Source organism: Furipterus horrens, unplaced genomic scaffold, assembly GCF_987537825.1.
Source record: "Furipterus horrens unplaced genomic scaffold, mFurHor1.1.pri manual_scaffold_2, whole genome shotgun sequence".
NCBI lineage: Eukaryota > Metazoa > Chordata > Mammalia > Chiroptera > Furipteridae > Furipterus > Furipterus horrens.
The window spans coordinates 55,024,496-55,038,293 of record NW_028327172.1 but is presented as its reverse complement, the minus strand read 5'-3'; positions in this window follow the sequence as shown (position 1 = coordinate 55,038,293).

Genomic DNA, 13,798 nt, shown 5'->3' with positions numbered 1-13,798 from the left:
ATTGTCCAGAGAAACCAGCCAGTAACCTTGCTTAAAAACAGAGAACAACCAGTGGTCTACCTGATTGCAAAGTCCAGTTTGTAGCCCTGACCAACTTAGGGCACAGCTTGTGGCCCTGACTAATCATAACATAGCCTGGGGCCCTATTCATCTGCGGGCTCTGCCTGCAGCCTCCCTCAGCACCAAGTCCAGCCAGCAACGCCAGCTAGTCTGGGAGCAGAGCCCAAGACCCCACCCAGCTAGGAGCAATTCTTTCCACTTTATTCAAGTATCCATGTAGATATATTATCTGTCATCAAAATTAATTTTTCTTACATGAATAACCAATCTTATGATTTTTCAATTGTGGTAACATGTTGGATATGAAAATACTCCCTCATTTTAATTACTACCAATAACAAGAAGCATTCTACTTGAAAAGTACTATACCATGTTTCCCCAAAAATAAGACAGTGTCTTATATTAATTTTTGCTCCTAAAGACATGCTAGGTCTTATTTTCAGGGGATGTCTTATTTTTCCATGAACAAGAATTCACATTTATTGTTGAACAAAAAATCAACGTTTATTAATATACTGTAGTCATGTCATCACAAGCATCAGCATAACCAGCCAAACTCTGAATTCCATCAAGAATTTCTTGTGACTCTATTTCCATATACGACAACCTGTGCACAATTGTCCTTGGAGCAGCGGCTGCAGTGTTCTCCCTTTCATGTTCTCTGGGCAGAAGATGCCTCCCACACAAGGTAAGACCTATCTAAATGATCTGCTAACGCTAATGTATGGCGTGGGGGGAGTTGTAGCAATGACTGCTGCTAGGTCTTATTTTCAGGGGAGGCCTTATATTTCTAAGCTTGAAAAAAATTGCACTAGGTTTTATTTTGGGGGGGATGTCTTATTTGGGGGGAAACAGGGTATATCCTCACTGTAACAATGGCCCCAGAGTCTAGTTTCCAGTTTTTCCTTAAAGAATGCACTGTCTTATTAAAGCTGTTCTTTATTTTTTAAAGTATATTTTATTGATTATGTTGTTACAGTAGTTCCGATTTTTTCCCCTTTGCTCCCCTCTGCCCAGACCCCCCTTCCCCCAGCAATCCCACCCCACTTAGTTCATGTCCATGGGTCACACATATAATTCTTTGGCTTCAACCTTTCCTGTATTATTCTTAACTCCCCCCTCTCTATTTTATACCAACTGATTATGCTTCTTAATCCCTGCACCATGTCGCCATTTCTCCCACTACCCCCTCCCAGCTGGTAACCCTCCAAATGATCCCCATACCTATGATTCTGTTCCCATTCTGGTTTGCTTAGTTGGATTTTGTTTTTATTTTTTAGATTCAGTTTTTGATATGTAGTTGTGAGTTTGTTGTCATTTTAGTGTTCATAGTTTTGATCTTCTTTTTCTTAAGTAAGTCCCTTTGACATTTCATATAATAATGGCTTGGTGATGATGAACTTTTTTAGCTTTACCTTGTCTGGGAAGCACTTTATTTGCCCTTCCATTCTAAATGATAGCTTTGCTGGATAGAGAAATCTTGGTTGTAGGTCCTTGCTTTTCACGACATTGAATATTTCTTGCCAGTCTCTTCTTGACTGCAAAGTTCCTTTTGAGAAATCAGTTGATAGTCTTATAGGCACCCCTTTGTAGGCAAATCTCCACTTCTCTCTTGATGCTTTTAGGATTCTCTCTTTATCTCGAACCTTTGGCATTTTAATCATGATGTGTCTTGGTGTGGTCCCCTCTGGGTCCAGCTTGCCCAGGACTCTTCGTGCTTCTTGAACTTGTATGTCTATTTCCTTCATAAAATTTGGGAAGTTTTCCTCCATTATTTTTTCACATATGTTTTCAATTTCTTGCTCTTCCTCTTCTCCTCCTGAAACCCCCATGATTCGGATGTTGGCATGTTTAAAGTTGTCCCAGAGGTTCCTAAGCCTTTCTTCATTTTTTTCAATTCTTGTTTCCTCACTTTGTACTGGTTGACATTTTTCTTCTTCCTTATATTCCAAATCATTGATTTATTCCCTGGTTTTCTTCCCTTCACCATTAATTTTGTGTGGATTTTCCTTTGTTTCACTTAGCATAGCCTTCACTTCTCCCCTTATGCATCGCCATACTCAAGCATATCTGTCAAGCTTGTGAGCATCTTTATCACCAGTGGTTTGAACTCTGTGTCTGTTAGGTTGCCTCGTCTGTTAGGTTAGCCATCTCCTCGTCGCTTAGTTCTCTCACTGGAACCTTGATCCATTCCCCCTTTTGGGCCATACTTCTCTGTCTCCTCATCTTGACAGGTTCCTGAGTTTGTTTGCCTCTGTGTCTTAGGTAGAGCTGTCACTCCTGTTATGTTGTAAGAGGCAGAGCTTTAGGGATTCATCAGTACAGGGCAACTCATTTCACCATATTGTAGTGCTGTGTGTGGGGGAGGTGTCTAAGAGGTAACAATACTGCTTGCTCAGCACTTGTCCCTTTTCCAGGCACTTCTCCCACTTTGTATGGGACTGGCACCTCTCTAGCTGTTGCTCTGGTCATAGTTCCCAGAGTGGGTGAGTCTGTGGATTTTCTAGGATTGTGGGGGCCCTTTAAACAAGCGGAGTCTGCTGAGAGATTGGCAGTTTCTGCCTCCGCCTCAGCCCCCACTGGTTTTCACAGTCGGAAGCAATGAGGCTTGATTTTCCCTGATGCTGGTACCATGAACTTCGTGGTCCGGTGAGGAACTGGGAACGCTCCCCAAGTGTCCCTCCTGACTTTTTAAAACATGTAACTATGCTTTCCGCTGGCCTACCACTGCCATCGCTGCTGCCACCACCACACCTTGTTCCTCTCTGCCTTGGCTCGGCCCCTCCTACCTGTCTGAATGAGTATTTCTTCTTTATATCTTTGTCTGTTGGACTTCCGTGCAGTTTGATTTTCTGGAACTTCTGGTTGTTTCTAGTTTTGAGGTAGTTGTATTCCGTCTTAGTTGTGGAGGGAGATGCAGCATGTCTGTCTACGCCTCCCTCTTGGCCGGAAGTCCCCAGTGATGTTCTTTATAATTTCATTTACACAGTCATACATTCCTAATCAACTGCAAGAAACTGTGTCAGACTCCACAGAAGATACAGAAATGAAGAAGAACCAATTTTCCTTCAAAAATACTAATAAAATGAAGTAAGTACATCAATACTGGGAACACAGCTAGCATGTGATGGGACATTTTTGTACAGAAACCAATTTATTTTGTATTTCTATGGCCTCCCCATTTATACCTCACTTATCAAGATGTACTGAAAACCATTTTATTTTACCTCATTTCAATATTTCCATTCAAAATAGGAACTTGTGCCATGAGCTATTCAATATGTATCTTCCAAAAATAGGTTTTCACAATTAAACTAAGCACATTTCCTGTTTGATGACTTTTCCCACCTCGCTTTACTTGCCCAAATTTCTACATATGCATAAACATTGAATAATACATTTCACAGGTTGTATATTCCCCTTATCTTTTAAAGGTTATGAACAATCTCTTGCAAAAAAATAGTAAGGAGCATAATTCCTCAAAGAATCTGAATTGGCAATACATTCTAATGATTAAATGACTGTTCTGCCTGCCCACAAGATATTGGAATTACAGTTAACTCAAATGCATCAATGCATACACAATAACTAAGATATTACAAGCAATTCCAGTGGAATTGCTACATTAGTCTATCTCACAAATGTCACAAGCAAATTTAACAGCAGTTGTTCAAACAGTATTGGTACAATTGTCTTTTATATTATTCCTATGAATTTAAAATACAAAATCATGAAACGTATATCTCTACATAGGGATTCTTCACTATGAATTAAGATTCTGTTATGAAAATAAAGTATCCAAAGTCATCAAAAAATGACTACAGAGCCCTGGCCAGGTGCTCAGTTGGTTGGAGTGCTGTCACGTACTCCAAAAGATTGTGGGTTCGATCTCTAGTCAGAGTACATACCTAGATTGTGGGTTCAATCCCCAGTCAGGATGTGTATGGGTGGCAATTGATCAATGTTTTTCTCTTATGTCTCACTCTCTGTCTCTCTCTCTCTTTCTCTCCCTGCTTCCTCTCTTCCTAAAATCAATAAATGTTATCTTCTGGTGACGATTTAAAAAAAAAATGACTAAAGAGTTTAAAGCTAAGTTTGAAACTCTAGGCCCACAATTCCTATATTCTAACATTCTATAATATTTCAAATGGACATTAGTTCATGGCAGTGATAAGAATTCTTGTATGTGGGTCACATGATATGGCAACTCCAACAGCTTGCAGAACCAGAACAAAAAGACTGGCTTGACAGAGTGGTGAGATACCAGTTCCTCTGCTTAACATCAGTCAGGTTTTTCTGCTGAAGGTCAAAATTTGGAACACCCTGTGTGACAGAGTTGCCATTGGTGTCAGCCATGAAGAAAACCACATTGAACCCATTCAGTGTTACTCCATGACACTAAAAAAATTATGAGAACTAAGTTAGGAGGCAACCTATTCTTAACTGGTTTTATTTGTAAATGTCAGAAAATGAGTATTTAAAGGCTGTTGTAGTTCAGAAAATGTGTATAATACAACATGCAACCCCCATACACACAATATTTCTAATATTGTGAGGTAGAGGGTTCATAAGAGAAAGTCATGGTAATGTAAAATGAAACTCACCTGACTACCTAGACATCAAAGCACAGTCCATGTCTGCCCTTGTTCTTGGTCTCAGAAACTAGATTTATTCAGCACATTAAGAATGGAATCATCTTTCAGGAGGTGACTCACATTTACCAGATCCACATGGATGGATATATAAAATCATAGTAAATTAGTATAGAATGCGAACTACAATATCCAAAGAGAGTAGACACAAAGAGATTATGGCAAGTACAACGTCTCTCAGTAGACAAGTTATATAGAAAGCCAAATTACTATTAAAATGCCAGTTATTAATCAACAAGGAGAATTCTGATTGCTATGTGGGCCAAACACAAAAAAATCTTTAGTAGTATATTTTCTTTACATAAGCAAGCTACATGGAAAACTAATTGATAATCAGATGATTGCCTGTATATAATGGTCTTGAAACACAGCACCCACTTTGCAGTTTTAATAATTATTGACTCAGATTAGTGTAGTCTGATCCACACTTCCCTGGAAATAGACAGATGTATATTGGGAGTGCATTCTTTCCTTAGACTACACTTGGAAGGCTAGAGCCCCAGTTGCTAGTTATACCACCCTCTTCCTCAAAGCATTCTCCCTAATATTTATTATTAGTCCTTCTATTCCAAGCCATTACTTGGGCTTCTGAGTTAAATGTACCTTCTAGTTATTTTCTTCCACAGTGGAGTTCAAGAACTGAAATTCCTTCTCAGTATGATACTTCAAGATCATGGAGGTTTGGGAATGGTGTTGAGCCAGGTCATTTAGTTTTATGGTTTGATCTCACTTCCTTTTGCAAAACTATATCATTTAAAGTTGCATGGTATATGAAACCATTTTTCCCTAACCCTCAGGTCCATTCTTATTCTTTATAAAAGCTGTCATAGGTTTCCCATGATGACTTTTAGGAGACTTCATACTTCTTGTCCAGAATCCACTGCACACCTCTCTCCCAGCAGTTTAGTCCTTCGAGTCCGTTGTTCTACCTAGAGCACACTAAGCAAGCTGACCCCGTAAGAATGTGACACTCCAAGACACACAAACATGGATTACTGATGTCTACTTTACAGATATATACACTAGCACAGTCACAAAAATACATTATGATTCTTGCAGAAGTTCACTAATGGATAGAACATATGTGTCCTCCTCCCCCCAAAAAGTACTTACTCATTCTAGGAAAATAAATATTTTGCTAACTTTTTTTTTGTTGTTGCTTGCAAGCCCACACTGCCCACACTGAAGTTAGCTCTTATCATTATCTTGCAGAGCAATGCAGAAAAGTCTTAGTTTCTTTCTTCCACCTCTCCATCCAACCCTGTCTTTCAAATTATTTTTATAAAATCCATATACAAGGATGGGCAAAAGTAGGTTTGCAATTATAATACAAATAAATAATAAAATAATAAATAATAATACAAGAATAAACTTTTGTGTACTCACAACTGTAAACCTACTTTTGCCCACCCCTATATAACAATAAATTAACTTTGCTCACCCCTATAAAACAAGGGATTAAAAAATAATTCCTAATAAGCTCACCCCTATATAATAAGGGATTAAAAAATAACTTCTACTTAGAATCTTATTTGAGGCTTGAAATGTTAACACTCAAAAATGGTTATACTGTAGACTTTGTTATGTATATTTTACCACAATAAACAAACAAAAAAACTTGTAAGTTGTTGATTAGGTTACCATCTTCCTTCCCAGACTCATAAGAGATAGGTGAAGGGTGATGGTTTGCTTAGACTAGTAGCACCTGTTTAATCCTCCTTTTTGTCTTGTTTATTTCCATTGCAGAATAATCTCCCTTATGATTGACACTTTCTTTCTTTAGATATGTTAATACCTTAATACCTCAATGCATACAACAGTATAGTTTAGCTGGCCTGGAAATTATTCATCTCTTTCAGAGGACACTTGGGTGACAACATTATTATTTGTGTTTCAAAGTTATTTGGGGATATTTCATCATTACTTGAGTGCATCATATCCTTTTACATTAGAACATTTTATTTTATATCTATAAGAAGTTAAATTTTTTATATATAACTTTGTGATTGTATTCACTAAAAGCATAGATTTCCAGGATTTGAATTCCAACTAACCCACACACTAGCTGCATGACAGTTGACAAGTGATCTGATCTTTCTATGCCTCAGTTTCCTTAGCTGCAGCATAAGGATAATAATATCCTCATAGTAGGGTTGTTGTAAGAATAAATGAATATATACGTGTAAAGCATTTGGAACAGTGCACAGCACACTCAACATTACTGAGCTTACAATGGGCTGGGCACTGGGAATAACATACAATGGAGAGAAAGAGAGATATGGATCCTGTCAAGGAAAAAATGCAGTATTTTCTTTCATACTACTACTACATTCACCACTACTTCTAGCCACCAAATGTATGGGAGTTTATTTCCACACCTTACAACTCCATTTAGTTCTGACACTATCTACCTGCAACTAACGTCAGATCGCACAAGTTCATGGCTCTACTCCCACTAAACTGTCCCCACTTCAGATGCCAGCCACAAGTCACACATTGTAACCTGGCACTGCTGACTGACCAGCCATAAATGAGGGCTCCACCACTCCCTTTTTGGCTTTAATAATTTTCTAAAACAGTTCACAGAACTCAGTAAAGCATTTACTTACATTTTTCAGTTTATTATATAATAAAGAACATGATAAAAGATACAAATGCAAAGTCAGACGAAGAGAGACATATGATAAGGTCTAGAAGGATCCTGAGTACAGGACCTTTTGCCCCTATGGAGTGAGGTTTCATCACCTTCCTTGCACATGTGTTCACCAAATCCTGTACTTGGGGGCTTTTCATGGCGGCTTCATCACACAAGCATAATCTATTATGATTTTTTTTTAACTCAATTTCTAGTCCCCCTTCCCTCTCTGGAGAATGAGGGCTGAGAATGAAAGTTCCAAGCTTCTAATCCTGGCTTGACCTTTCAGTGACCAGCCCCACCAAGGAGCCCACTACGAACTGTCTCATTAGAAAAAACACACTCCCATCACCCAGGAAATTACAATGGCTTTAGAAACTCTGTGTCAGACACTCCTATCACTCAGGAAATTATAAGAGTTTTTTAGAAGCTCTTGTCAGGAACCAGGTTTAAAGACCAAACATTAGCTGGAACTGGAGCAGAGATAAATATATATGTATAAGAAATCTATGTATTTCTTATTATATCACGTTTCCATTCTCAGTAAAATACATGAAGCTTATCTTCTATTTAAAGAGACAGACCAAAAATTCCAATAATATAGGCAACTGAATAAAATAACTGCATGTCATAAGGGAGCCTTTTTTTTTTTTTTTTTTTTTTTTTTTTTTTAAAGTAAGGATCCTGGCAGGTAGCTCAGTTGGTTGGAGTGCTGTCCCATACAGCAAAAGGTTGCAGGTTTGATCCCTGATCAGGGTGCGTAAGGGAGGCAGCTGATTCATGTTTCTCTCTCTCTCTCCCTTCCTCTCTCTCTAAAAATTAATAAACATATCCTGGGGTGAGAAGAAAAAAAGGAAGGAAGAGAGAAGAAGGAAGGAAGGGAAGGAGGGAGGGAAAGAAAGGAGTTGTGACAGAAAATAATAAAGAAATGTGTTTAGATAGAGCAATCAGGAAATCTTCTCCAAGGCGGTAACAGTCAAAAAGTGAATGATTTCCAATTCAGTGAATTGTGAGAGAAGATTCGTGCCAGTACATACAAAGTGAAGAGCTCGGTGTGTGGGCAGCTGAAAGAAGACAGGGTGTGGGAGAAGATGGTATGTGTCATTTGGTCTTATTTCATAAAGCCAATCATCTGCAAATACTAATGCAACATTTCTTGTTACATTCATAAACCTTGCAGCCCATTGCCTAATATCCAGTTGCTTCTCATATTCTTTTTTTAATAATTCAACGCAGAACTTAGCAAGTTCTCAAATAGAGGTAAAAGACGAAATGCTTTCTAATTACAGTGCAAAAAAAATTAATTTTGCCAATTTACTGATTTAACATGTGTTTTGAAATAACCTCACTTCCCAAGTTTCTATTGATTTTATAATTTTTGTCCCAATTTCTATCCTTAAATTTATAAAAGGAATGAATTCTGGATCCAAGCTGAAAGACTTCACCTGTAACACCAAAAATGGCACTTAAAACCTGCTGACAATGATCCCCAGTGAGAAGCAGAAGAAAAAAAAGTCTCAGAGCCAGAAAAGGAAGGAAAAAGAGAAGAAGGAAAACACAAATGGTCAAAAAGAAAATAGATGGCAAAAGCTAGCCAAGTGTGAAGAGATGTAATTATTTGGGACAAGAGAAAGACTGACATACCGTCCCGAAGGACCATAGGAGGTCATCTGTCCTGGATCACTATCACAAACAACGCAATGCTACGGCACCAAATTATTTGATATTGAATATCCCAGTTGTCACTCTAGCATATGTTTATGTAAATAACCTGACCCGCAGGTGTTCACAGAAGAAATTCTAGCAGATGGAGCCAACATCTATGCACAGAGTAACACTACAGGTAACATCTGTTTGAGTCCCTGAAACAGTTCCAGGAACCTTAAAGTATCTATGAGGTGGTACGTCTGTTTAATGCGGTCACAAGGAAAACACCAAAGCAAGGGCACAAAACACAACTGCAATGACAGGAGCCACTGTTCTGCCAGAAGAAATGTCTAATGGGCACATCCAAAGTTCTTATCTTTATGATCAGACACATGTTGATGCCTTAAAGTCACAGGCAGAAGTGTCAGTCACTTTCTAAAATCAGAGTAACTGGAGATCCCTGATGTTATTTGTACTGCAGTCTTACCATGACATGGTGAATACTGATGATCAGAGATTGCTAACAGTCATTTTTCTTCTTGAGCTGTCCTCTGATGGGGTTAACACACTACACTGACATATGGCATCTAGGCATATAGAATAATTTAAGATAAATGAATTTGGAAACAGGAGGTTTAGGGAAGACTCTTTGACTCTCCCTCCTCCCCTGAAGCAGGTCATAAAACTCTCATGTGAGAGATTTCCTCCGTTCACCTGGAGGAAAATAATATCTTTAGCTCTGAAGATGGAGGGACACTAACTGGAATAGAAATCAATAGGCCTTGCAAAGCTTCCCCCAGTGTGCTACCCGTAGTTCATATCCTTCGGATGCATCCCATTTTCTCATGACTTTCCAGTCTGAATTAAATCTAGTATAAAAATGCTCAAGCTTAGCAGCTTCTTCAAGTCTTAATTTCCTTATGAAGCCTCCCATGTCATGTAAAACTTACATTAAATACATTTATATTTTTTAATCCTGTTAATCTGTCTTTGTTAGTTTGATTTCAAGCCTAGCCATGGTCAAGGAAAGGTTGTTCCTTCCCTACACAAGGAATAAGAAAACTGGAAAAGCTAGCATTCTTCTTTAAATGCACTAATTCATCTGTTCAAGAGATATTTATCAACTTGCCTACTACATATAAGGCAGGAGCTGAGAATACAGTAGTGATATCTTCTTCTCATGATCTTTAGATCATTTCAATAAATATGTATCAAGCAACTTCTCTGTGCCAGACACCATGCTTGATTCTCGATACATTAAAAGCCACAGCTACTGCCCTCAAGGAACCCCAGTCTAGCTGGAAAGACATAAAAGTCAGCAAGCACAGCATGAACTACACTATGAAAAAGATATACAAAGGTGCTAAGTGATCCTGCCTGGGGGAGGCACAGTCAGGAAGTTATTCAAGTTGAACGGAGACTGGAATGAGTCTTCAGTGATGCAGAGGACTGGCTGAAGCAAAGACAGAAAAGAATTAGATACCTAGACTATTTATTGTGTGCTTACAGTGTATGTGTTAGGTACATAATTAACACTTTTATATGGGTCACTTCCTTTATTCTTTACAATAATGCAATAAAATTTCAGAAACTAGTATTAGCCCCATTTTGCAAATGAGGAAACTGAGGCTTAGGGAAATTAAATCACATGAAATTAAACTTAATCATTTAGTAAACTAGAGCCAAGATTTGTTCCTATTTGTGAAACTCCAAAGTCAGAGCTCTTAATAACTGTGCTTACATTCCTGGTATGACTATCAAGTATATGTTGAATCAGGAAACAGAGTGGAAAATTAGGCAGAAGCCAGAATTTGCAAGAACAGGAGATCATACTAAAGGCTTGAATTTAAATCTGAACACAACCAGTAAAAGATTCAAAAAAGGAGAATCAAGAACAGAATTATATTTATATATATTTTTCTCTGGCTACACTTTATAGAACAAATTTTAGGAGACAAAACCCAAGACAGGAGGGATGAGGAAGGTGCTACTACAATCTCTTAGGAGGGAGATGGCAATGGCCCAAGAAAGAGCAGTGGTCAGTGGGAGAGGAGAGAGATTTGATAATGGGTAGGTGTAAAGTTAGCAAGATTTGGCAGTTCCTCTGATATGAGGGGTGAGAAAAGAGAAATCAAGTATGATTCTTAAGGGTCTGTACCAGCTTGACTGGAAAAGTAGAGCTTCCATTATATAATGGGAATACAGGAGGCAGAACAAGATTGAGCAGACTGTAATTGGTTCCATTTTGCAGAATTTGAGGTTGAAGCCCATATGAGGTATTCAGTGGAGAATTATAGCAATTTGCACACAAGATGAAAAGTTCAGAATAACCATGGAGAAAAGACATTAGCTGAACTCAACTAACAGACCAAGCATATAAAGGACATGGAGGTAGAAAATGCAAAATACCAGAATGCCTGCTTCAAGACCAAGGTATGCCACCTACAAGTCATATAAACTAGTCATTTAATCTCTCTGGTCCTTGGTTTACTTTTTGTTTTAAGGAAAGAATAGGATTTAGCAACCTCTAAAATCCCTTTCAATTCTAATTGTTCTACATAGTGTCATGATCTTTTTAAAAAAATGTGTTTTTACTTAATTTGGCATCTATGAAAGACAGTAAAGTATGGGAGGGAGATGAAGGAGGTGGGCTGATGTTATAACAGAAAAAATATTTTTAATAAGAACAATTAAACTTGAGTACAACTTGATCCTTCCATTTATTCTACAAATATGCATTAAGTTCCTATTATATGCCAAGCACTATATGATGTCCTGTAAGTAAAATAAACATGGTTCTTGCCCTTGTGATTCTATGTCCTTGAGCAAGTCACTTAATCATGTTTGTTTGTTTTCTTCAGGTATAAATTTAGGCTAATAATAATTCCACTGCTATTATGTCAAGTGATACAATTTACATGGGAACTCCATAAATATGATATGACTGATCTTACATTATTCTAATTCTCCTCTAAGAATCTCACTCTCCCTGGTCGCAGAGCATTGTATTTTACATACTTGAAGCATTAAAATACTGTATTTCATCAAATATTTATTCAATCTAATTCATCACTAAGGAAAAAAAAAAAAAAACAACAACTCTTGCCAATTAAGCAATGACGCAATGCCAGGATGCCATCAATTATATGATTCATCCCGCCTTCCAAAATGTTGGAGTACGAAAAATAAATTTTGTGAAACTGTAAGCTAGCAGTCATCTGAGTACACATTTAGCATGGAGATAACATGACTTTAGGAAAGGCAAATATGTGACTAATTCAACTTATTTTCATAGGAAAATGAACAGTAAATAAGGAAGGATCAATAGATAAATTTTATGGGATAGCATAAGGCATTTATTTTCAAACAATATTTTCACTTGTAAGCTCAGATCATACTATTCTGATATGGTTTGTTGAATGGTCTGAAGTTCTTACATGGCCATTCGTTTAAAAAAAAGGCACCAGATATAGACACTTTACACAGATTTAAGGTGCAAAGAGGAATAAAATTCACAACTTGCATGCAATGACCTCAATATTTGGATTGACATTAAAGATTGGAGGCTATCTTAAGGACATATTTTAGAAGCATGAGTGAAGGTAAAAAGAGAAATCTGGGCTCTGAATTGCTTGAAAATTTTATCAGTATCTTAGAGTAAGGATGCTTTTATTCAGTTTGCAGAAAAGTCACAACTTATAAAAGTAATTAAACCAGAAAAGAAAGAAACTAAATGCAAAAACGGCTTGATGAAATAATTATTCATTCCAACAGGCTAATAGTCAAGAGCTGGTAGCGTAAGCTACAGTTTGGAAATTAAAAACAGCCATCAAAATATAGAATTACAAACAATATGCAGAGTAACCTATATGGGCCTACATGTTGAAAAAATAGACACCATGAGCTCTTTACTTCAGCACCTGCTTAAAAAGGATCTGGAGAAAATCATGGGAGGAAAAAAACTTTAAAAGACTAAAGGAAAATCTTAAGGTGATTGAAGGGTATGGATAATTACCTAGAAATAGCCTAAAGGGAGAACTCACCTCTGTCTTCATATGTAAGAATGGCTATTATGAGGAACATTACCACAACTTATACCCTTTCTCTAAGGTCACCAATAAAAAATGCAGCACACATCACAGAGAGAAGGATTTCAATGATATGAATAGTAGATAAAAAATTATTGTCAATTAAGGGTGCTACCCCATTATATGTGATAAAGTAGTTAGTTAAATATCTATTCTTATATTTCTGTGCCCATTTATCATTGATAGTATATTAATGTTTCCCAAAGTGCATTCCACAGTATAGTTTCATAGGTGATACATATATATTGGGGAAAAAAGGACATATTATATAAATATGTTTGGGAAACATTGGGTTAAGCAACAGTAAACAAGTTTCTTTATCATGAAGCTTCTCACAAGTTTTATGAGATGGTATAGAAACCTCTAATACAATCTCAAACTTAAATTTGAAGATTGCACCTTCTTGCTCATGTAGCATCATTAAGGAGCAGCTAAAGCTCTGTAGAAATCAATTCTGAAAATCTTGATGCAAGTAAATCTCCACTATAGAAAAGGGCATGAAAACATATCTTCCTCAGACTCTAAAATTTCTCTTTTTTTAATTTACTTTTTATTAACTTTGAAATCATTGTTTCACCATACCATGACGGCTTGGAGAACCTTCTTCTAAGGGAACCAGAGGGAAGGCAGGATTATTAAGCAGCTCTAAAAGAATAAGGCAAATGAAGGACTGCCAACGTGGAAGTTATTTTTTACTTATATAGACATGAGAATTT